The 24,128-nt window shown below is 40.3% G+C and overlaps 1 protein-coding gene across 1 annotated transcript in view; it reads left to right on the forward strand.

The window, feature by feature from the left end:
- The first annotated feature begins 1,041 nt into the window (after nt 1-1,041).
- Nucleotides 1,042-24,128, forward strand: part of RBM47 (RNA binding motif protein 47) — a 172,106-nt gene continuing 149,019 nt past the window's right edge. Inside the window, exon 1 of the mRNA XM_077477594.1 lies at nt 1,042-1,631. The gene's annotated coding sequence lies outside the window, so the exon portion shown is untranslated. The remainder of the gene's footprint in view (nt 1,632-24,128) is intronic.

Consider the following 24,128-nt stretch of genomic DNA (forward strand, 5'->3'; position numbering starts at 1 on the left):
CATCTTGTAATATTTACTTGGGCAACCTCTGTGTTCAAAAATAAGCTTCTCATAAGGCAATACCTGATTTACTAACCAAAGCCATGTATAGATGGAGGAGTGGGCTGAATCCTTTTAAGTGCCACAGATTTACGATCCATAAATATTGTTTCTATTAACATGGTCCTAGTATGTCTTGGCCACAACTCTTTGTCTAGGACTCCCAGCAAACACACCAATGGGGTACATGGAACAGGGATTGACAAAACTGCAGTCAATATCTCTGTCACCTGCTGCCAGTACCTCGCCATGACCGGGCAAAGCCACATAACATGTGCAAAGTTTGCATGCTATACTCTGTATTTAACACCATTTTTACTTTTTTTTTTGTGGGGATTTAACATACCTTCCAACTTTCTGAGATGGGAACGAGGGACACCTATTAGCAAAAATATGTAGGCCCAGGACACACCCTCTGCCACGTCCCCCTTAAAGAAGAATTGTAGAACAAAAATGATTGGTTAAAATTATTGGTTAAACCCACAAGTGTTTTTTTACAACTACTATTTCTTTATACTGGCTTTTTGAATTTACAGTTGCAGAAATTTAGAAATTGAGTGAAAGGTTCAGCAACTTAAAAGACTTTTTGATAAATAGAGCATTTTATATACAGCTATATAGATGAGACTAAATCGAGGGACAAATGAGGAGCAGAGAGGGACAGAGGGACGTTTTTCCAAATCAGGGACCGTCCCTCAAAATCAGGGACAGTTGGGAGCTAAGGAAAAATGAAGCAGGTGTATTAAAATGGAAAAACAAAACTGTCTTTCATCTGAAGAGCAAAAGCAGTTTCTTCAAGAAATTGTAAAGTGGAACTCCCCCTCCGAGCTATACGGTGTCACCGGATAAGGTGAACCCATATGAATTGCAGGGAGCAGTTTTTTTCTTTTGTAGTAAAGGTATCTGGAGAGGAATGCTGTACTGGCCCATGGCCAGTAAGGGCTCACTGAGCTGGATAAAGTTTCAGTTTGGATGTGCGGGAAGTTGCTTGTGTTAGTCGGGAGTAAGATTCTGGTTTGGTGAGTTTAAGGGCAGGGAGTATACCAGTTAGAGACAGGCTTTTCACTGCGAGTGAGCACAGGGAACTGATAAGACAGCCCCAGCCAACCCCTTGTGCTTCTCACCACGAATATTACTTCATCCTCTCGCCTTTATTTAACTCAAGCGAAGGGGGGCTTTTTTTTTTTTTTTTAATCTCTGGGAGGGTTTGCATGCCTTTAATGTTTTGTGTCTAGTCAGGATTTTTTTTTTTTTTCATTAAGAAATATCCTTCTGAGCCTCTATTTAAAATATTGGAATGTGCAGCTTTTGGGCAGTGCGGATTTGAGATTAGTGAGGACCTGCTAATTGCGAGTTTGTCGGTTGTGCATTTTTCCAGGGCTCAGAAAGGGGAAAAGCTGACAGAGGGTGAAGCCTGAAGTCTGAAGGGCTTGGCTGCTATCAGGAGGTGTATGTTGTTCTCTCTCTCCTGAGACAATATAGGAGATGCAGTAGCTTTGCAGTCACACTGAGACATCTCCGAGCTCGAGAGCACTTTTTTTTTTTTTTCGCAGAGCAGATCGGCGAAACTGGGCGAAAGAATCTAAGACCAGGTAAGTTTTAAGTTTTTTTTATGGAATATATTTTAAGATAAGTAAGATTGCTTTGCTTGTCATTTATTGGTTGGTTAAAACAATAATGAAAGTTAAACATTCATTTTGTTCAGTATTGTTTTACAGCTGTTAAAGAGTAACACGAGAATCCTATACATGCTGTGTGATTAGAAGTTTTGCTAGACAAGGACACCTCTCATAGCTCCCACACTACGCACCATGCAGAATGATACGCCAGACCTTGACCTTGCTTACCATATGCTTTGAGCTCTCCAGTAGCAACATAAACAATTACTGAATTAGCTCCTTTGAGGCTTGTATGTAAACGCTAATAATAAAGCTAGCCACACATGGATCTTTTATTTTATTTATTTTTTATTTTTTGATTAGTTTGAAAAAAAAAAAAAAACGGATTCCCCATCCGCACAAGCAAAGTGCATAGTGGAATTTTCCCTGCTATGCTATTGGATTCTGACAGTGGGGACTGTCAGAATACACGGATCAGCGCTGCTAGCCGATTGGCTTGCAGTTGCTGAGCAAACGAAAATGTACTAACAGTCTCATTCGAGAGCTGTCAATCATTACATCATCATTGCAACTCCACGCAAACAGATTCAGCCACATGTGGATCAAAATTCAGCCGACCCTGGGGATGAATTTCGATCCATCCTTAACCAGCTTAAGGCTACTTTCACACTGCAGTGCCCAAGCAGCGCCCGGCCATTAGCGTTAAAACGCTGCTTGTTTTTCGAAGCAGCACTTTTAGGTCAATTTTAAACCTCGCTAGCGGGTGAAGAAGGTGTTAAAAGCACCCATGTTGCAGCACTTCTGAATTGCTTTTCAGCCGCTTTGGAAGCGCTGCCCACTCATGGGCTTTGGACAGCGCTCCCAAACTGCACCAAAGATGCTTCTTGCAGGAATTTTCCTAACATCCCGCAAGCGCACCGCCCCAGGGTGAAAAGTCATGCTGAAATTAATGGGAGGCGGTTTTTGCCGTTATTTAGAGGCTATTTCTAGTGCCTGAAAGCCGCCTTAGTATGAAGCAAGCCTAATGCCCTGTACACACGGTCGGACATTCCGACGACAAAATACGTCAGATTTTTACAGACGGATTTTGGCCCAAACTTGTCTTGCATACAAACGGTCGCACAAAGTTGTTGGAAAATCCAATCGTTCAGAACGAGGTGAAGTACAAGACGTACGACGGGACTATAAAGAGGCCATTAGTCAATAGCTTTCGTCTCGTAATTTATTCTTAGCATGCGTGGCACTTTGTGCGTCAGAATTTTTTACACACGATCGGAATTTAAACGATCGGATTTTGTTGTTGGAAAATTTTAGAACATGATCTCAAACTGTGTGTCGGAAACTCCGACGCAAAAAGTCTGATGGAGCCCACACACAATCTAAATTTCTGACAACACAGTCCGATCGCAAATTTTCTGTCGAAAAAGTCTGACCGTGTGTACAGGGCATAAGGGTCTCTAATTTGATTATCAGGTTAAAATAAAGCGAAAAAAAATGCGTGAAATAATGCATCCACCACATCTATGGACTGGTAAGCTGCAATACTATACATTTTTGTTCTTGGGTTTTAGATCATTATTATTATTATTATACGGGATTTATATAGCACCAACAGTTTGGGTAGCACTTAACAACATTAGTTTAGATAGACTTTAATAAAGTTTAGCAGTGTGCAGTAACAGTGTGCAAAGTGCGACAACCCATGGTAACCAAAAGGACTTTAGTTCTCTGTAGTCAGGCCAGCAAAGATTTATTTTTTTCTGCAGTGGACTATTATACAAAATATGAACATATGTTTGCCATACAAGTGGATAGAATTTTTACCTTTAGAGAACAAGCAGGATTAATTCCTGTTTATGCTACAAACATTAGTTTGTAGTATTGTTGGCAGAGATTAGCAAACTCTCCGAAAAGGTTCTTCTCTGCAGTCCACAGGTTGCTATGACCTCAGTGTAACACCAAACTGTCGCGATCCAGAATCTGCGCACTTTCCATGACAATCTGGGGACACGTGACAGAAAGAGACTCTTAAAATCGTCCTTAATCCCTTTTCACAAGAATAGCGATCAGCAGGGCTGAATCTCCAGTTGGTATGAACTAGTTTCACATTACTTGTCACCTGTCACCTTATAATTTGCTATTCCTTATACAAACACGAGTATTATATTTGTGTAGTCATCACTTAGAAAATGTGACAGCCTAACAAAAAATTTAAATCCCTGAAAACTCCCTAATTTTTAATAGCGGAAACATGATAGCACCGATCGATCTGTATACCTAAAATGATACTGTTATCACCTTTTATTATAGAAAATTCGATTTTTTTTTTATTTCACCTTGAAACTCCTCTAATGTTTGCCAGTCACTGTCCTCCTGCCCCAGTGTACATAACTGCATTGAATTTAAAACTTTTTAAATCCAAGGACAAAATTGTCATGTATTGCAGCTTATGTTGGCCATACAAAATCGTTCGTTTGAATAACTGTTACATTTTCAGCCATTAATGGGGTCACAGCAATGGCCGATTTTCATGCGGCCATCAAATTTGACTGATCGGGTATGTTGGAAATTTTTTTTGAGAAACGAATGAACTTCTAATCAATGATGGGAAATCGTGCGAGAAATATAAACAAAAAAGAAATGCGCATGAGCTGTGACCTGGAAAGAAAAGAAGATTCCCGGCCACAAATTTTCTTTTTCGTAACAACATGAGATGAAATTGAAGGCTTGGTTGGTCGAATTCTGAAACGAATGGTGGCACCATCGGATTACAAAACGCACAAATCGTCCGGAATTAAACCCATGTATGGCCCCCATTACCAGCCCTAAGATGTGGTGGCTGCCTTTGTTTTCTGTAACAGGTGTTTGTTTCCCTTATTTTCACCTGGGGATGCTGCCAGTAACACACTTCCTGTCCTAGGATGACAACACTCAGGGCTGGTTCACAGCACAAAACCGCACTCCAGAGCCGTAGCAGATGCATTTCTGAATGTGCGTTTTTAATGCGTTTTAGGTGCGCGGCTTTTCCGGTGCATTCCAGATGCTTTTTGTCTTCTTTTTTCCTGTTTTTTTCTCACCGTACTGGAGTTTGGTGCTTTTTTGGTATGTTCCAGTGCATTCCGGTGCGTTTTTGATGTGTTTTACTTCGTTCCAGTACAGTCCAGTGCAGGAAAAATGCAACATGTTCTACTTTTTTCTGGAAGTGGAAAGCTCTGGTACTGACTGCACTGGTGTGAACTATGCCATCGGAAACCATATAACCTACTTTCCATGCGTTTTTGATGCAGAAAGAAAAAGCACTGGACTGCATGTGGTGTGAACTGGTCTTCAATACTGTATCTATGGAGTGGCAATGTTTTCACCCTCGGAAAAGAAGTGTGTAAAGACTACAGGCCCTCTCAATAACATAGGGGGAAGTGCTCTGTAGTCAGACAGAGATGGAAACATTGTAACTGATAAGCGTGCAAGACAGACAGAGAGTAAAAGAAGTTGTCAGCTCTCGGGATTTCTGTTTTGCACTTTTGAAACAAATATTACACCACACATTCAGTGGTATATTTAACAGACCAAAAGGAAGCAATTGAATTGTAAATAAAATGAAGAAGTTGATTGTAAGTTTACATACCCCTTAATGTCTCAGCGTACACTAGTGCTCAGTGGTAGTTTTGTTCTAATTGTGTCTTATGCAGCGTACACACGATCAGACTATCCGGCGGACAATTCGACGGACTTTGCAGCTGAGGCCCGCCGGACTTTCAAGCGAACAGACTTGGCCATCAAATGTGATGATGTAGAATAAGGAAGTTCATAGCCAGTAGCCAATAGCTGCCCTAGCATCGGTTTTAGTCCACCGGACTAGCACACAGACCAACGGATTGTCCGCTAAAAGCCGAGTCCGGTGGCCAATTTTGAAGCAAGTCTTATTTCTAAGTCCGCCGGACTTTTGGGAAGAAAAAGTCCACTGGAGCCCACACACGCCCGATCGTGTGTATGCGGCATTAGTCGCACTAAAATGCTTTTTTGTTGGTCTGTGTGGAAGTTACAGCCCCCCCATTTGGTCATTCCGCCCCCCTGAAGAAAGCCTGATGTGGTTATGAGGGCTGGTGAAATGGTGAACAACAATTTGCATATCTACACTTCCATATATTACCAGGTGATATTTAAAAACTTTTAGTGTGTGAGCCATGCATCCAAAAATATTTCATAATGGATTATGGATTAGCATGATTAATGATGCCATTGTGATGACTATCATCTGTGCTTAATCAGAACATTGCATAATTAGAGTGCAATCACTATCATAGAAGTTAAAGCGGAACTAAACTCTCTCAGCCAACTTTAACTAATTTGAATCCTTATGTTGCTCGGCATAATAAATATATAAGAACGTTTTTTGTACTTGTTTTAGGCTGGACTCAGACCATTTTGAATTGGATGCGGATAACCCCATCCAATTCGCAATAGCGGGATATTTTGACCAGCTCTCTATGGAGTCGGTTCACATATCTCCGGTGTGAATTGCACAAAAACGCTTTACGTCTTTTGGTCCGTTTCAGGTTCAAATTCAGCCCAAATTATTATTTTTTCATCTGGAGGAGGGTAGGAGGGCTTTCCCAGCTAAGAAAACCCAAATACCGGTGTTTCGTCAGAATCGTCGACCCATCAGATTAAGTAACGGAAGTGACGTTCCATCAGCTGTGCATGCGTCCAATGAAGTGAGTGTATATGAATAAATATAGTATATTGACATCTGTGATGCTGTTTTGATGTCACAATTTGAAAAAAGCTGGACGCCAGCAGTAGGAAGGTGACAGAGGCCATGCTGGTGTACCCCGCACAGCTCAGCGCTAAACCTTTAGGCTTTCAAAATTAAACTTCCAAACAGCATCACAGATGTCAATATACTACATTTATTTATATACGCTCACTTAATTGTTAAAATTTGTCTGAAATTCAAGACGTAGCTGGGTGTAGTAAGATGTCTGCTGCCTTCTGACTGCAGGTGTTCTGTCAGATTAGCAAACCTGGTAGCGGTAGACACATGCGCAGCTGATGGAATGTCACTTCTGTTACCCAATCTGATGGGTCGCCAATTCTGAAGGAACACCTGACTGCTTGAGCTAAGGGCAGATGGATTCCAGGAAGTAAATCATACACGAATCATCTGCCCTTATTTAAGATGGCCACAGCCAGAAATGCTAGGAGGTGTTTTTCAAAATGATTTCTCAGCAAAATAAAGCATGGAGAAATGGATGGATGGGTGGATTTTCTATGGATATTAAAAATAAATGAAATAATGTTTTTAGTTTGTGGTGCTCAGATACAGTTTAGTTCCTCTTTAAAGCATGTGATTTATTTCAGCAATCCACACTCAGTCACAGATGTTTAAATACATGGCTCAGACAGCTGAATATCACCATCTAGTAGGGTTTTACAGAGAACAATTCCTGTATTAAATAAGTCTTTTAGAAAATGTGCACCTGATGTGTATATTAGCACATATATGTCAGTAAATACCTTTTGGCTTTTGTTTATTGCATTTTAGTCTAATTTATAAGGGGTATGCGCCTGAATGGTTTGTTGGGAAAATTATGTAAGTAATCCACAATCAATAGCAGGTGGATTGTGGCCACATGGGTCACTCTACTAAAAATTGCCCTTGTATTTTAGGCCCAGGGCTTGAGCTACCACTAGGCAAACTAGGCAGCCGCCTAGGGCGCACTGCTGCCTAGGGCGCCCAGCCACTGGTGTTCCTACTCGCTTCTCTCTGTAGCAAGCAACTAAGTCTCAGCATCAGCAGACATCCTCCGCTCCTTTCACACATAGTGTCAGAGGCACAGCGGCAATGGAGGATTGTGTCTGTGTCCCGACTCCCAAATCAATGGAAGCAAGCAAACATTCATTGATGGGTGCTGGTAGGCTGCATTGATGGGCCCTTTTGAGGCTGCATTTGATTGGTGCTGGTGAGGCTGCAATGATGGGTGCTGGTGGGCTGCATTTGATGGGCACTTCATAAAAGTCTTTGTTTTTCGGTGACTTAGAGAATATAAATTACAAAAATGCATACATTTGTAAGTTTGTTGAGCTGTCTATTATAACTGGTTATTGGTCTTTTTTTTATTTATTTAAATGCAGAATGCACAAACTGGTTTTCCACTCCAACTACTGTTTAATATGAACCTGACCTGACCTAAAACATTTCTATGATAACAACAGTGCTGAAGTACATACACCTTTCAGAACTTTAGAGGGTAGTAGATGTTTTGGGATTTGATAGTTGAATGATATTGGTGGCCAGTAGGAATGAGCTCCGGTTTGGTATGAACTTGTGTTGGGACTGAACCCGGAAGGAAGATGTCACTCCTGCCCCCTGCAGCTCAATCAACTGCAGCTAGGGCATTCCCACCCCACAGCTGCAGGTGCACAAAGGGGCAGGGATGCTCTTGACATCATTGACCTAATATGGCCACATAGTCATATTAGGTCAATGTAGGGTTGCCACCTCATCCCTTTAAACCTGAACACATATTAATTACACAGGTTCTGAAGCTAATTTAATGCAGATGAGGCACTAACTAAGTTTAATTACCACCTTAATCAGCCTCAGAACTTGTGTAATTAGTATGTGTTCAGGTTTAAAGGGATGAGGTGGCAACCCTAAGAACACGTTGGGTTAAACCCAACAAGGTTCACTTTCAGCATCTATTAAGCGTAAACAATCACAGCAGATAAAATAATTTACCCATATGTTGGAAACTCTTTGCTTACTTGATTTTTATATGAATACCAAAGTAAGTCTGTCCCTATAGAAAGTCATTACCATGAGTTGAACAATGTACATTGTGTGAAAGATGAAAAAAGCTAATTTACCAGTGCAGCCATCAAACTTCATATACATTAGCATTAAGCTACCCATAAGTAACATTGTGGATGATTCCAGGTCTCAGATATCAATTGTACAGATCTTAGAATAGATAGTATAGCCGTATGTGTAATGCTAATGTCTGATTGGCCATTGAAAGGCTCATACTCAGGGGAATTAATAGGGGAGGTTGTTTGTTAACTCCTGATGATTGGTTTAAGCGACAATTAAAGTGAAACTCTAGCCCAAGCAGCTTTGTAATTTCAATAGAGTTAGGAAGAGTTTGTTTTGTAAAGTTTTTTTCTTTTTTTGCTATCTGTGCCCCTGTTTAAAAAAAATGTATTCTCTTCTTAAACTGGTAGTAGTCACAAGGACAGGAAATGAGAGGAGCATCTCCATTGGGAACACAGAGTTATATGTTAAAGTTAAGAAATGTCCCTCTCCAGGATATGGATATATTGTGGCAAAAAGAAGGTGTGCAAATATCTGGTTGTCAGTTGGTACCTTTACTCATGTATTTCTCTTCATTAAATGAGGTTCACCAGTTGTTGGGGGTCATTTGTGCTTTGGTTTAATAACGCCACCCTCAGAATAATTGGACACTGTCAAAGTAAAGCAGTAAGGACAGCCCAGTATAACCCCTTACACCCCCCTTACAGGCCTCAGTTCTTTGCTAGTGTTTTCAGGAGATCAGACATTTTTTTTTGCTCTGAGAAGACCTCACTTCAACACATTTTTCTTCAAGAAAGATTCTTCAGTTGCTGCATAGTCACTGAGGCATCTTTTTGCAGCTTCAGATCAGTTATTTCCTAGCTGGCCGCTAGTGGACCATACTCTGCAAGGAAGAAAATGAGGGTCCAGCCTTTAATGTCACCCTCTGGACACTGGATCCTGCATTTGAAGCTCACCTAAGCCTGTGGTGCAGCACAATGAATCAGAAGATGAGTGCTCTACAGATCCATAGCCACGGAACACTAGTCTGGGGTTCATCTCTCAGTGGCATCTCCCTTTCTTCAGTCAGAGTTCCTTATTGTCATTTCTGAAGGTCCCTGTAGGGCGCCGTCTGCTTCTCTATCACTAGGGGGATTTGTCAGCTCATCATTCAAGCTTATGACCTTAGGAACAAAATTCCCCTTTCTCAGCCAACGTGAAGTCCACTAGATCAGTCAGTGCTTCATGGGCTTTCCAGGATAAGTCATATGGTTCTCTGATTTGCAAGGCTGCCATCTTGACTTCTGTTCCTATGTTTGAAAGGCAGCCACCTGGTCTTCCGTTTACTTGTTCATTACATTTTATCAGGTGGATGTTCAAACCTCAAATGATGTCAGCTTTTGTTGTAAGATTCTGTTGGCTCTCTTGAGCCCCCCTTGTAAACCTATTGTCCTTGTGGGCCTATTAGCATTTTGTTTTATTTTGCTCACACATCAGCTGGACTACTTTTGGACATCCCTGTGTTTCAGAATATGATCCTGTGTCCTCAATGTATGGCTAAGAAATTGATATTTTTGCCTCGCCTATAAAATCTTTTTCTTGGAGTACATTAGAGGACATCGGTGCCTTCCCTCTGTTCATATAATCCGCTCCTATCATTGATTGCTGTTAAACTGAGGCACGCTGGTAGCAGGAGCGGTTATACTGGACTGTCCATAGAGCTTTGCTTTTTAGGTGGGAAAGGTTCCCTGCTGGTAGAATACAATAGCACAATGGGAGGATTCTTCCATCCACATTGAACGTGTGGATGGGGGAATCGGCTTGGTTCAATAGCTGGTTGAACAAAAGAAAATGAATTATGTATGGCTTGTCTTACACTTATCAAACAGATATAACAAAACACTTTCAACGATATTCTTAGAAGATCAGAAGGGTGCTAATAGGAGTTAATTGCTGGGGTTTTACATACACATTAAATGGGAGATGCTTCTTTATTTTGGGTAACCTTTTTTCAGATTTTTTCATGAAGTTCAGTGTCTAAAAGAGGAACCATCTCTTTGTCTCATATTATATATCAAATTTTCCTTTTATGTTCCTGTTCTGGAAAAATGACTAGTGGAGTTCATTTGGTTGGTATGGCCAATGCAATGTTGTTGCAGTTCTGCTTTCCAACAATGATAAATGCACCTATTTCCTTATTTAATTTTTTCCTCATTTCAAAAAAAAATATATATATATTTTTTCATTTACCCTAAAATACCTTTTTCAAAAGTGATGCATATCACCTGCCTTGTGGAATACCTTAGCTACTCACAAACCTCTCTCTCAGCTTGAAATGGAAAGAATCTACCAAACTTCCTATCTCTGGAGCTCCACCTCACCCTTTGAACAGAGATAGAGATACAGTCCTTGTTGTGGCCTCAAAGATCCAAGAACAGAAGTCCTGTAATATAAGAGTTCCATTGATTGAAAAATCCCTGCTTTTCTGCTCCTAGTTGTTAAGAACATTGGATGTTAAAATTATGGGGACGTGGGCTCAACCAGAATTTGGGTGCTTGTACTGCAGAGCTGTGTATGCTTGTGCATTTCACTTGTAGGCACCTGTCTAGCTTACTGCTACCTTAGTGAACCAAGGCCCTAAAATGTAGGTCCCAGTGCTAAGAATATGTGTTATAATGTATGTTTGAGTTTCCTTCGTTTCCATTGCAAGGGATAACATTACATTAAAGGCGAAGAGGTCAAATGCCTTTTTAAATAAGTGCTGCATCCTTGTGCCTTATCTATTACACAGAGCAGAGGAGGAAATGAAGATCATTGAACCCTATACTATCATACACATGAGCAGTAGAGCAGGGGTGGGAAGTTCAATGAGTCAGGTTCCTAAGACGTTGATCACTTAAACATTCTAAATTCTGATATTTAATATGGAGTGTCTCAAGAATAGCAGTTGGTATATTGTACATATAATATATTAGCCTAAAAGCAAAGGGTTGTTTGGGCTGGATTCACACTACATGTACTACTTCTAGCGTACATTGACACATAGTAAATGTGCGTAATTGAACATGCATTTTGTTAGTTCAGTCCTATTTTATTAGTATTTTTATAAAGTTCAGAAAGCACAATGAGTACAGCACTTGGGAATAAACCCAAAACTCGTTACAAGACATACAGGCATACCCCACTTTTAAGTACACAATGGGGTTTATTTACTAAAGCTGGAAAGTGCAAAATCAGGCTCACTTCTGCATAGAAACCAATGAGCTTCCAGGTTTTATTACCAAAGCTTAATTGAACAAGCTGGGGTTAGAAGCTCATTGGTTTCTATGCAGAAGTGAGCCTGATTTTGCACTTTCTAGCTTTAGTAAATAAATCCCATTGTGTACTTAAAAGTGGGGTATGCCTGTAGTCAGCATAATGAACATCACCATTGGATGAATACTATAAACAAAAGGAAACCCAAGCCCCTGGTATAAATAATACAGGTCTCAAAGTCTCGTATATCATATGAAAAAGGAAGGGAAAAAGGACAGTCCGGGATCCTAAAGAAAAAAAAACAACAAGGGGGTAGGGTGTAGAAAATAAGAAAAGGGAAAGGGGAAAGGTGGTGCAAGTGGGATAAGGGATGATGCTCCCCACCTGACCCTGTTATCTCAGATCTGGAATGTCCACCTCAGGAGGAGAGAAGGGCTCAAAACTCTTGCGAATTATGGAATAAGGTCCAGACGGCCCAGTATGTTTAGCCAACCTATCATGCTCCGCTGCTAGTAAATGTAAATGTAAAGAGTTTGTTGATGGAGGAATTGAGTCGGTTTTTTTGGTTCAACCAGCTGGATGAACTTCGTTTCCATTGACAGGTTGTCACAAGAACTGCGAGTGTTGGAGTAGCAATGGCAACATTCATTTGACTGAAGCTCTTTTACATTACATCTATATGACAAAAAACTTCCATAGAACAGTGTACATGATATAGTCTGCATTTACATAAAGTGTGATAATTAGTCATAGAACCCTGTACTATCGTACACATGAGTCAGCAGTGGCAGTACAGGCATAGGAATTATATAGTCTGTTTTTTTATATTAAACAGTATACCTTTTATGCTGTTGCTGTATAGTGTGGCATGTCGAGAATGCATTTATGCAGATTTTTAACATTACTGATAGGTCCACTTTAAAAAAAAAATACCAATAAATATGGCTATTGTAACGACCTGAATTAGACTTGATTTTGAGGGAGCTCAAATGTTATAAGCCAGTCAGTAATATTTCCTTTTTTAATATACTGTTAGTCTAACCTAATGAACTTAAGCTGGCCATACATGGCTCAATTTTCTTCATTCAGCCAGCTGATTCGAGCTGGATGGGGAAACCCTCTTCATTTTGTATCTGTATTCTGACATCAGGACTTCCCGGCCTTCAGAATATACTGCTTATTGTTGCAGCCCATTGGCTGCATGCACTGATCAAGAGAACATACTGTATATCAAGAACAAGCCTGTTCATAAAAATATAGATCAACTTTTCATAGATGGGAATGGCCCTACATGGATTGAAATTCATCTAGTTCAGCAGCTTAACTGACAGCAGGAGGAAGCAGAGTGGTTGTCTCATCATTATGGTTATTCTCCATTATTGACCAGTCAGCAGGCTGAGGGTGGGTCTACAACGGTATTTGAGAAAAAGATCACAAGACACTTTACGTATTTGTACTTCCATTGTGTCGTTGTCTGTTTGCCTGGAATTCTAAAAACACTGCTCAACTTTGTGAAGTCTTCAGGAAACTTGTCAGAATTAATTTAATTAAACATAGGATTTTTCATAATTTAGGGCTAGTTCACACAGCCCACACACTAAACTGCAGCGATTTTGTGTTTAGGCAGCTCTCCATTCTGGCTGTAGTGAGCCAGTGGTAGAGAATGGGGGGGGGGGGGGGGGTTAATGTTGTAAGAAAATGGCAGCCGGTTGTTTTCGCATTTCTCTCCTTGACAAAATGGTGCCAACACCAGAAGGGATGCCATATAGCTCCATCTACGGGCTACATAAACATAGCCGGTGTACACAGAGACTATAGAGACTATACAATTGTCTCCGCTTTGCTCTGCTCAGCGGTGTTGAGCAGAGCAAAGCGGAATTGCTAGAGGTCCTGCAACCACTCCAAACTAGACTGGTGGCTTTTTATGTAAGTCTACTAAGCGACATTTGTCATCGAATTTTATGTGGATGTTTTTGATCTGTATATGCATTTCATATCATCATGAAATACTTCACTATGAGAATTTCTCTTGCATCTAGTGGTTCCTTGTGGATTTGAATTCTGTTACATGGGGAGAATTTCTAAAAGTGGTGCACACGGAATTTGGTCCAGCTGTGCATAGTAACCAATCAGCTTCTAACGTCAGCTTGCTCAATTAAGCTTTGACAGTAAAACCTAAAAGCTGATTGGTTACTATGCAGAACTGCACCAGATTCTATCTGTATCAGTTTTAGTAAATCCTCCCCACAAACCTCTGGTAGAGTGGAGAAGTGCAGTTGTCATTTTTAAAGTAGTTGTAAAGGCACAAGGTTTTTTTTACCTTCATGCATTCTATGCACAAAGGTAAAAAACCTTCTGTGTGCAGCAGCCCCAGCTCCCCCTAATACTTACCCGAGCCCCTCCTGATCTAGCAAAGTCCATGAGAGCCTTGCCTTTCCAGGGAATCACGCTCCTGATTGGCTTTTGGCAGCAGCACGATCCATTACTGTCAGACGTAACCAGTGAGCCAATCAGGAGATGGAGGGGGCAGAGCTGAGTCACATGCGGATGGGCACACAGAGCCACGACTCGGAAGTGTACCTTCTTGGGTGCCCGCAGAGGAAGCTGCTTGCTCTGGGGGCACCCAGGAGGTGGGAGGGCCCAGGAGCGCCAGAGGAGGATCTGGGCTGCTCTGTGCAGTGGTTTTGCACTGAACAGTGGTTTTCCACTGCACAGAGCAGATCAGTATAACAAGTTTGTTATTAAAAAAAACAAAACAAGGCTTTAATATCGCTTTAACAGTGGTGGAGAAAGATAAATCATGAAGGACATTTCACTACAAGTGCATATTGCTGTTCTATCTTTAGACAGCATTTTGCTGCGGTAAGCTTGCAAACTTCCTACAGGTGGTGGATAAATACAGTGGGTGTTTTCTTCATGTGTGGTGAAGGTGTGAACAGAAGCCAACAGGATTCACTGGTAACACATTAAATATTCTGGATGGTGAGTTGTCATCGCAAGAACATTTTTTCTTTGAATCATGGACACTTTTATGTTGGTGGATAATATAGATTCACGTATCATTTAAATATCATTTATTATCCAACGCTGCAAATATCATTTATATGTTTTTTGGGTATATTGTGTATCTATACCTTTTGCGTGCAGCGTTATATATTTTAATAGCGCTGACTTTTTCACATTTTGTTACTTCAATTGTGTTGTCTGTTTGCCTGGAATTCAGCAAAAACTGCTCAACTTTGCAAAGTCTTGAGGAAACTTATGACAGATTTATTTTTATTAAACGTAGGACTTTTCATATTTAAGGGCTAGTTCACACTGCCCACACACTAAGCCGCAGCCGTTCTGAGCTGTGTTACAGTGAGAGCAAGTCACATAGGGAACATTTGTTTTCTGTATGTACTTAGGCTGGATTCACACCTATGCATTTTTAGTGCTTTTTGCATTTTGCATATTTGCACTACAGAACGTGTTCCATAGGAAACCAATGCTACATGGACTGTAGTACAAATCTGCAAAGTGCAAAAAGCACAAAAAATGCATAAGTGTGAATCCAGCCTTATCCTTTACAACTGTTTGCTTTTCCTTTTAGCAATCTGTTAGATTAACTTTCAGGCTCTGTTCACACCCAGGCATTTTTGGGTCTTTTTCTGCTGTAAGCCTCAGCTCTAAAAACAAAAACAAGACTAACTCCATTCATTTCAATAGCCCCTGTTCACATCTGAGCTTTTGTCATCTGAAGCAAAATGCCTGAAGCTCAAAAAAGTACAGGATCTTCTTTTTTGGCAGATTACAGGCATTTTCTACTTATTACATTGGGGACTTTTTGACCTGCACAAAATCGCAGCAAAAATCACAGCAAGATTGTGGTAAAAATTGTGTGACTTTCTGCCTAAAAAAAATAAATAAAATAGTTGTGAACAGAGCCTCAATCTCTAGTACATTTGACTAGGATATGACTAGGATATGGCATTGTTCTTAATTAAGACAACTTGATAAATTAAACCTACTGAGGCAGCGCAATCACAAGAGCTGGTAAGATTTAAATAAAGATAATGGTACCATTGAGAAATAGATAAATATTGGACACATGCTCAGACCATGTACATTCAGCAGCAGCCATAATTCAGTTCAGGTCACATTTCTGAAAAAAGGGTTGCAGCAGAGAAAGTACATAAAATAAAATGTATGTCACGTCAAATATAAGGCTCAGTTCACACCTAGGCACTTTTCGGCGTTTTTCTGCTCTAAGCCTTAGCTTTAAAAATGCCCAACAATACAAATCTCATTAATTTCAATGGCCCTTGTTCACATCTGAGCATTCAGTCGCCTAAAGCAAAACGCCAGTCGTTCAAAAAAGTACATACCGTATATACTCGAGTATAGGCCGACCCGAATATAAGCCGAGGCCCCCAATTTACCCCCAAAAAAACTGGCAAACTTATTGACTCGTGTATAAGCCGAGGGTGAGACATGCCTGTCCATCCCTGTGTGTGTGTCCGTCCATCCCTGTGTGTCCGTCCATCCCTGTGTGTCCGTCCATCCATCCCTGTGTGTGTGTGTGTCCATCCATCCATCCATCCCTGTGTGTGTGTGTCTCCATCCATCCATCCATCCATCCCTGTGTGTGTGTGTCTCCATCCATCCATCCCTGTGTGTGTGTGTCTCCATCCATCCATCCATCCCTGTGTGTGTGTGTATCCATCCATCCCTGTGTGTGTGTGTGTGTGTGTGTGTGTGTGTGTGTGTGTGTGTGTGTGTGTGTGTGTGTGTGTCCAGCCTACCTGTGTCCCGAGCCTTTGTCCCGAGCCTCCGTCCCGTGCCGTGCCTTGCCTCCGTCCCGTGTCGTGCCTTGCCTTGCCTCCGTCCCGTCCCGTCCCGTGCCGTGCCTTGCCTTGCCTCCGTCCCGTGCCCTCTTCGTCGGCGCCTCGGCGGCCATTGTAAAATTCAAAAGCCGCGCCTCCGCCTTCGCCTGTGATAGGCGGAACACTGAATTTCCCAGCAGTCTGTGTTCCGCCTATCACGGACATCGTATCATCCTCGTCCGTAGTACGAGGATGAGACGATGTCCGTGATAGGCGGAACACAGGCTGCTGGGAAATTCAGTGTTCCGCCTATCACAGGCGAAGGCGGAGCCGGAGGCGCGGCTTTTGAATTATAGAATGGCCGCTGTCTGTCTGCTCGACACGCTGATCGAGCGGGCAGACAGCGATGACTCGAGTATAAGCCGAGGGGGGCACTTTCAGCCTCAAAAAAGAGGCTGAAAATCTCGGCTTATACTCGAGTATATACGGTAAGCTTCTTTTTTGGAAGATTACAGGCGTTTAAGTTCTTTTACATTGGGGACCTTTTGAACTTCAAAATGCCTGTACAAAAACACTGCAAAAACTCTGCAAAACACCTGAAAAAATGCCAGAAAAACACCTGTAAAATAGCAACGCCTAGATGTGAACGGAGCCTAAAAGTGTCAAATCATGTAAAGTAAATACTGAGTTCACTAATGTATTATGCCCTGACTTCCATGCTGTACTTGTTTTATCTGGCACATACTGGTGTTTCTTTTCCCATGTTGTACATATTTTATCTGGTATATAGCACTATTTCTTTTCCTAGATTGTCTTATTAGGGGCGCTGTGCTTGTTAGTATTTCCAGCACTAAATAGGGAAATCCATGGAGGGCTGCTGCTGGTATCATGCAGAGCCTGGTATGGGAAGAATAAAGCAAATGACTGTTATATAGAAACTTGACAGATAACGTCTCGTGGAGTTTGTCCAACTGTAATAGAGAAGAAAATGTTTGTGTAGCAGCTGAGGGCCACAGGTTTCACTTACTAACTTTATTACTAAACAAAATGATCAAAATGTGAAGAAAAAAAAACTTTCAAAAAGGATTGCAAATTCTCAGCTAGAAGAGATGTAATTTAGTAATCAGTAAAAACATATACAAAGGAAATATATCGGAATTAAGTATTCCACATTTTAGTAACTTTGCTCTAGTAAGTAGGGTGAATATAAACCTAGTACTTAATGCTTTTTTTTAAATAACTTGTAAAAAAAGAATGTACTATATAAGTATACAGTATATGCAAATAATCATTGTTTCAATCACTGTCTCCCATATTGTGCAGCTGCTTTAACATAAAAAATCTCATGTTTTCTAGTGTTGATCCTAAAAGTTAAAGCTGAACTACACACTATCTGAGCATCACAAATCAAAAGCGCTATTTAATTTATTTTTAATATTCAAAGCAAACTTCCCCATTCATCCATGTCTTAATGCTTTATTTTGTTAAAAAAATCACTTTGGAAAACACCACCCCCCCCCCCCCCCCCCAGCATTTCTGGCTGCAACCATCTTGGGTAAGGGAAATGATTCATGTAGCATTTACTTCCTGGAATGCATCTGCCCTTAGCTTAGCCAGGCAAGCAGGAGGGAATGGTTAGCTGAGAAAACCCCTCATACCCTCCTAAAGACTCCTGGGATGTATGACTTCATTTGCCTAGGCATGGAAACTAGGAAGTAACTAAAGTAATATAAAAAAAGTAAATATGATATACTTTCCTATCTATTTACTAATGCTAGCAGCAAAAGGATTAAAAATTGTGAATGTTGATTGAGAGAGTGAAGTTCCACTTTAACTTCAACTAGATGAGCTTGATTTGCATGTTTGGTTTTCCTTACTGTCTGGAAATCTGAAAGGGAACTATTCATGCACCCTGGCACACCTATACCTTTAAGCTGGTGATAGGTGGATCAAAATTCGTCCAGTTCAGCCTATATAGTTTATATGTTACATACAGACATACCCCACTTTTAAAGAGGAAGTAAAGACACTTTAAAAAATAAAAAATAAAATGCAACCTGCAAGGCAAAGGCATAATGAGCTAGTATGCATAGCATACTAGCTCATTATAAATAACTTACCTGAGAATGAAGCCCCCAAAGTGGTCCTCCTCCTTTATCTTCACCGCTGCCATGTATCCCGGAGTCTGACTTCCGGGTCTCGCTGCTCCGGCACTGTGATTTGCCGGAGCCGCGATGACGTCACTCCCACGCATGCGCACGGGAGCCGACACGAGCGGCATATCGCTGTGATCTGTGACATGCTCAGTGCGCCTGTGCGCCGCAGACAGCGGTGCCTGTCTTTTTGTAAATATCTCCTAAACCGTGTAGGTTTAGGAGATATTTCTTAGACCTACAGGTAAGCCTTAATCTAGGCCTACCTGTAGGTCAAAGTGGTTTGTAAGGGTTTACAACCACTTTAAGTACACAATGGGGTTTATTTACTAAAGCTGGAAAGTGCAAAATCAGGCTCACTTCTGCATAGAAATCAATGAGCTTCTAACCCCAGATTATTAAATTAAGCTTTGGTAATAAAACCTGGAAGCTCATTAGTTTCTATGCAGAAGTGAGCCTGATTTTGCACTTTCCAGCTTTAGTAAATAAACCCCAATGTGTACTTAAAAGTGGTGTATGCCTGTAATTCAGTTACTCTTTAAACCTACCTCCTGACACGAACCTGAACTCTGAAGTGGGATTGAGGAAAACATTTGGACAATGACTTCTAAATCCTGTCTTAGACGGGCCATACAATAGGCAAATTTAATTTCTTTAACAATGAGTAGAAATGTGGTTGCACCATAGAATACTCAGTTTTGAATTTAATACTGCGATAGACTGTGTCATAAATGGCCTATGTGAAATCTAACACATAGGTCTTTTTTAAAACATGAGTAGATGGGGAGCCCCAAAACACCAACCTATAGAAAGTGTTTTAAATACCATAATATTAGATCCTATATACAGTAAACAACATGGTCCCATATCTTGAGTTTATCTCAAAATAATATTATACATTTTATTAAACATTTTAGGACAATAAAAGCACATTCACAGTTTATGACTACTGGACACCGTACAGCAACTCACCCTCTGACAACAATATTTTTGCTAACAGCTGTCCATGCATATGCAAAGACAACAGAAATTAGGCTGATGTGGTGGATGTGCACACTGCTGGATTTAAATTATGGTACAAAGTGTGTCCAGTCTTTAACATGGGACCATATTATTTATATAGGATGTAATATTTTCAATGGGGTTGACCTACACACTTATGTGTTGTTGTATGTGAAATCTAGTTGTTTTTAGCAGTACATACTGTAGTACAAACACAGTACAAATTTCTTTCCTGCAACCACGAAATGCAGGAAATACATTTGCACAAATCCCCCATCCACACGGATAGTGCTGATGCAGAAATCCCTCCTGCTGAGCTATTGTCAGCTTCCGGCGGGTGGCTTAGGTAGCTATCCCCGTCAGGAGTAGACAGTGATTATTACTAGAGGCTATAGCAGCCTCTAGCAATAATTGTAAGCGAATTTGGCAGGCTGGTTGTGCCCACGTTGATTGATCAATCATCTTGGTACATTCAGCCTTCCCATTAACAGCTCAAATGAACTGGCTAGCCTAACTCACAAGGAAGAAAAACAATATATTATGAAAAATAAATCTTTTCGGTAAACACTTGTTTAGTAAATGTGAAGTGCCTGGCCTCAGGTGATATACAGAGATTAAAGAAATCCTCTTACATACATTATACTTGTTTATCTGCAGTCTTCTTTTCACTACAGCCGTTCAACGTCCAGCATTTATAGAATTTGTGTGTGCTGTCAGCAAAAAGGGGTTGGAGAGCTAAAGTTACACTCTGCAAAGCTCTGAGTTGAGCTCTGAGAGCTGATAGGTGATAGCTGATAGCAGAGGAAGGAAGTAGTAGACAGAAATTACTTAGTGCTCTTATTTGAGATAAGTACACACTATAGAGCAGGGATATGCAATTAGTGGACCTCCAGCTGTTGCAGAACTACAAGTCCTATGAGGCATAGCAAGAATCTGACAGCCACAAGCATGACTCCCCAGAGACAGAGGCATGATGGGACTTGTAGTTTTGCAACAGCCGGAGGTCCGCTAATTGTAGATTCCTGCTATAGAGGGATATGCTATGTTCGTATTTCATATCTGAGGTTTACAACCACTATAAAGTTAGTAAATTCTTTTTTCTTTTCTGTTATTCTTTTCAAGGAATCCTCAGTTATTGTGAGGTTGTCTATGAGTTTTAGACAGGAAATTGGGGCTGTCACTACATACTTCATTGCAAGCTAAAATTAAAATTGCTTCTTTTTTAAGGGACTATGCCCATGAAAATGGCAAATGTTGCAGTTACTGAATATTCAGTATAAACAAAATATAAGCTCCCTTTACTTTGGTGTTCATACAATGTAAAAAAGTGAATTGAGGTGATCACTTGGAAGTATGTAAAGGAAACATCTAAAAAGGTAACTGAAATTAATGCTAATAAGCATTTATGAAAATGTTGCAAAATTTTCTCAGGTTAATAACTTTTTTGCAAGAACTAATGTATCCAAGGCTGCTAATTTGACATTACTATGAATATAAATCTGTGAGAACGTGTTCACCTGGATTCAGAAACATGGAAGAAATTATTGCAATAAGTTTTAGCCCCATGGGACAAGGATTCATAAATGAACTTGACCCTAATTTCAGATACTGAACCTATTTTTCATTTTAACAAATTCTAGGCAGATCCCTTTGACTTTGTACAAACAAACTCTGGTATTTCCAAGAGCCTTAAGTTTGAAATAAGACACTAAACAAATGTCTAGTCAAGTGTACTACTAGGAAGTAAATATTGAGCATACTACTTCCAAGATAGCTACATTCATGAAGGATATGGATTTAACAGGAGCTTTGATTGCACTGCAATCTCATCAGGGTTTCCCAGCCTGTCAACCTTGCAGCTTCATACACCCCTATTGTTTCTTGAATATGATCTAGCACACATGTGTCAAACACAAGGCCCATGGGCTGAATCCAGCCCTCCAGACCATTTCATGTGGCCCTCACACCTCTCCTGCAGCTGCGGCACTCCACTGGTCTCCTTCTCCACCGTGTCTTAGCAATCAGCAGCAGAGAGATGGACAAAACTCCACCTACAGATAATCCACTCCTACATGGGGAATCAGGAAGAGAAAATTCTAACAGGACGTACACTTTCTAAACAGTATATAAAGATGAAGACAGAAGATATACATGTAAAACTTATGTAGGGAGATTTGTTTCATCCCTGTGTATCATCTGTGGCTGTACACTTCACTGGGTATATGTGAGGATTTACATCCACTTTAAGCCCTTGTACACACGGTCGGACATTCCGACAGAAAATGTCCGATCGGACCGTGTTGTCGGATAATCCGACTGTGTGTGGGCTCCATCGGACTGTTTCCATCGGAATATCCGACGGACAAAGTTTTAGAGCTGGGTTATAAAACTTTCCGACAACATGATCCGATCGGACTTTGTCCGATTGTGTGTAGAGAATTCCGATCGGACAATGTGCCACGCATGCTCAGATCAAATTCCTAGACCAAAGCTATTGGCTAAAAGCCTGAACGTAGTCCCGAAATAACGTCGTCACGATACGTACGATCGGATTTTCCCGACAACTTTGTCCGCTCGTGTACATGCAACACAAGTTTCGGACAAAATCCGTCGGACAAAATCTGACGGATTTTGTTGTCGGAATGTCCGACCGTGTGTACAAGGGCTTAGTCTTAAAGTATAACTAAAGGCAACATTGTAATTTTTTTAGCTTTGGATAGAGTGGAGAGGGATTAGAACATTAGTCAGTGTTGATTGTTGCCTGAACCCCATTAGGGAGATTCACCCTCTATATTTGTCCTGTTTACTATTATTATTGAAAGAAAAAAGTAACAGAAAATCACAAAAAAAGCAATAATTTAATATAATCATTTATATAGACTTACAGATACAACTGACCCTTTGAGGGCAACCATAATGCTGATCCGGCCCATGATAAAATTGGGCTTGATCCCCATTAACTAGCAGGACTTCTTGCTTTGCCCAATATCTGAACTATAGATCCTCCTGGAATTACATGTAATAAAGCAGTTCCAACAAACATATCTGTTACTGCTCTATCTTGCCTGTTGTAGAGCCAGAAGGTGCCATGCCGAAGAGACAGCTGGAGAAGAGTTCTGCATAATAGAGTTCCCAGGAAGTCCGTCCTCCACAAAACAATCAACCCCATAAATTTACTTCTCCTCCAAATGCATAGACAGGCACAGTTTCATGGTAAATGCTGCTGTAGAGAATACAAGGGAAAACCAGTTCAGTTTTTTACTTGTGTACTTTTTGTTGTAGAGTCCATGACAGCATCTTCTGGTATGTACAATAATCAGACCAACACTGGTGTACATGCACTTTTATATATGGCAAAGGTAACTAGGTTTTGTTAGCTTTGGTTATAATCTTTTATAGAAGAAAATATCTGGTACTGCACAACTTCTTTGTAGATATTGGCCATTCTGCCAATCCCAAACTATATGTTGCCTCATACAATAACATGAAAAGCTAAATCTAACTTGACATAACAAGGCAAGAATCAGCTGGGCGTGTTCAGTATATATTCAGATAACAATGTCAAAAGTTCAGTAGCCAAAAAGTTATAAAAGTTGTTTTGATTCCAAAAATGATTATTTAATTGGTTGACTTAGGTTGCTGACCTTTGCTTCCTGTAATGTATTACAAAATATGCTAATATATAAATGTATTTAATTGTAAACCAATTAAGGCCAATTTAAACTAAAGACAAACATTTATGTGCACTGAATAATGCACCAGGCTATAAATAATTGTTGAACAAGGAAAAATTGTTAAAATTACATTCTGTTATTTAAAATGATTGATGTGAAAAGATTGCGAGGTGTGGCTGTTTGAGGCATTGTGGGGTTTCCATTCTATATTTGCTAGTAAACTTTGTACTTTTACATATACATAACTGCCTGTAGGTCATACAAACTGAAAAAAATATTTTTATTGAACACAATACAAAGCTAAAAATTAGGGCAGAGTTGGTTTTCAAAGATTTATTGGAGCCCATATAATTGATTTATGTGGACTGTAAGAAATAAATCATTGTTTCAGCGCCTAGTCACTACATTTGCATATTTGATTATTAATTACTGTATCTTTAATGAATTATCTTTGTAGTTCAATCATTATTACCAGAGACTATTTTCTGACAGGTAAATAAATGATAGCACATTCATTAAAGTGCATTTCACGTTTGCAGTCAAATTTGAAAAAAACAACATTATATGTTTGTTAAATGTTCCCATTCACACAACATACCTGTTTTTAAAAATCTCAAAATAAATTTATATGACAACTCCGCCCTGTTCTCCGTATAAATACAAGCGCTTATACAAAATTATTATATATACCCATGCATAAAAAATGCATAGAAACTGGAAGCGGTGAAATTTCAAGCAAAGTGACCAAAAAGAATATATAAATTCTCATAAACAGACAGAAATTCTAA

This window comes from Lithobates pipiens, unplaced genomic scaffold, assembly GCF_037356315.1.
Source record: "Lithobates pipiens isolate NorthernLeopardFrog02 unplaced genomic scaffold, aLitPip1_a1.2 Scaffold_13, whole genome shotgun sequence".
NCBI lineage: Eukaryota > Metazoa > Chordata > Amphibia > Anura > Ranidae > Lithobates > Lithobates pipiens.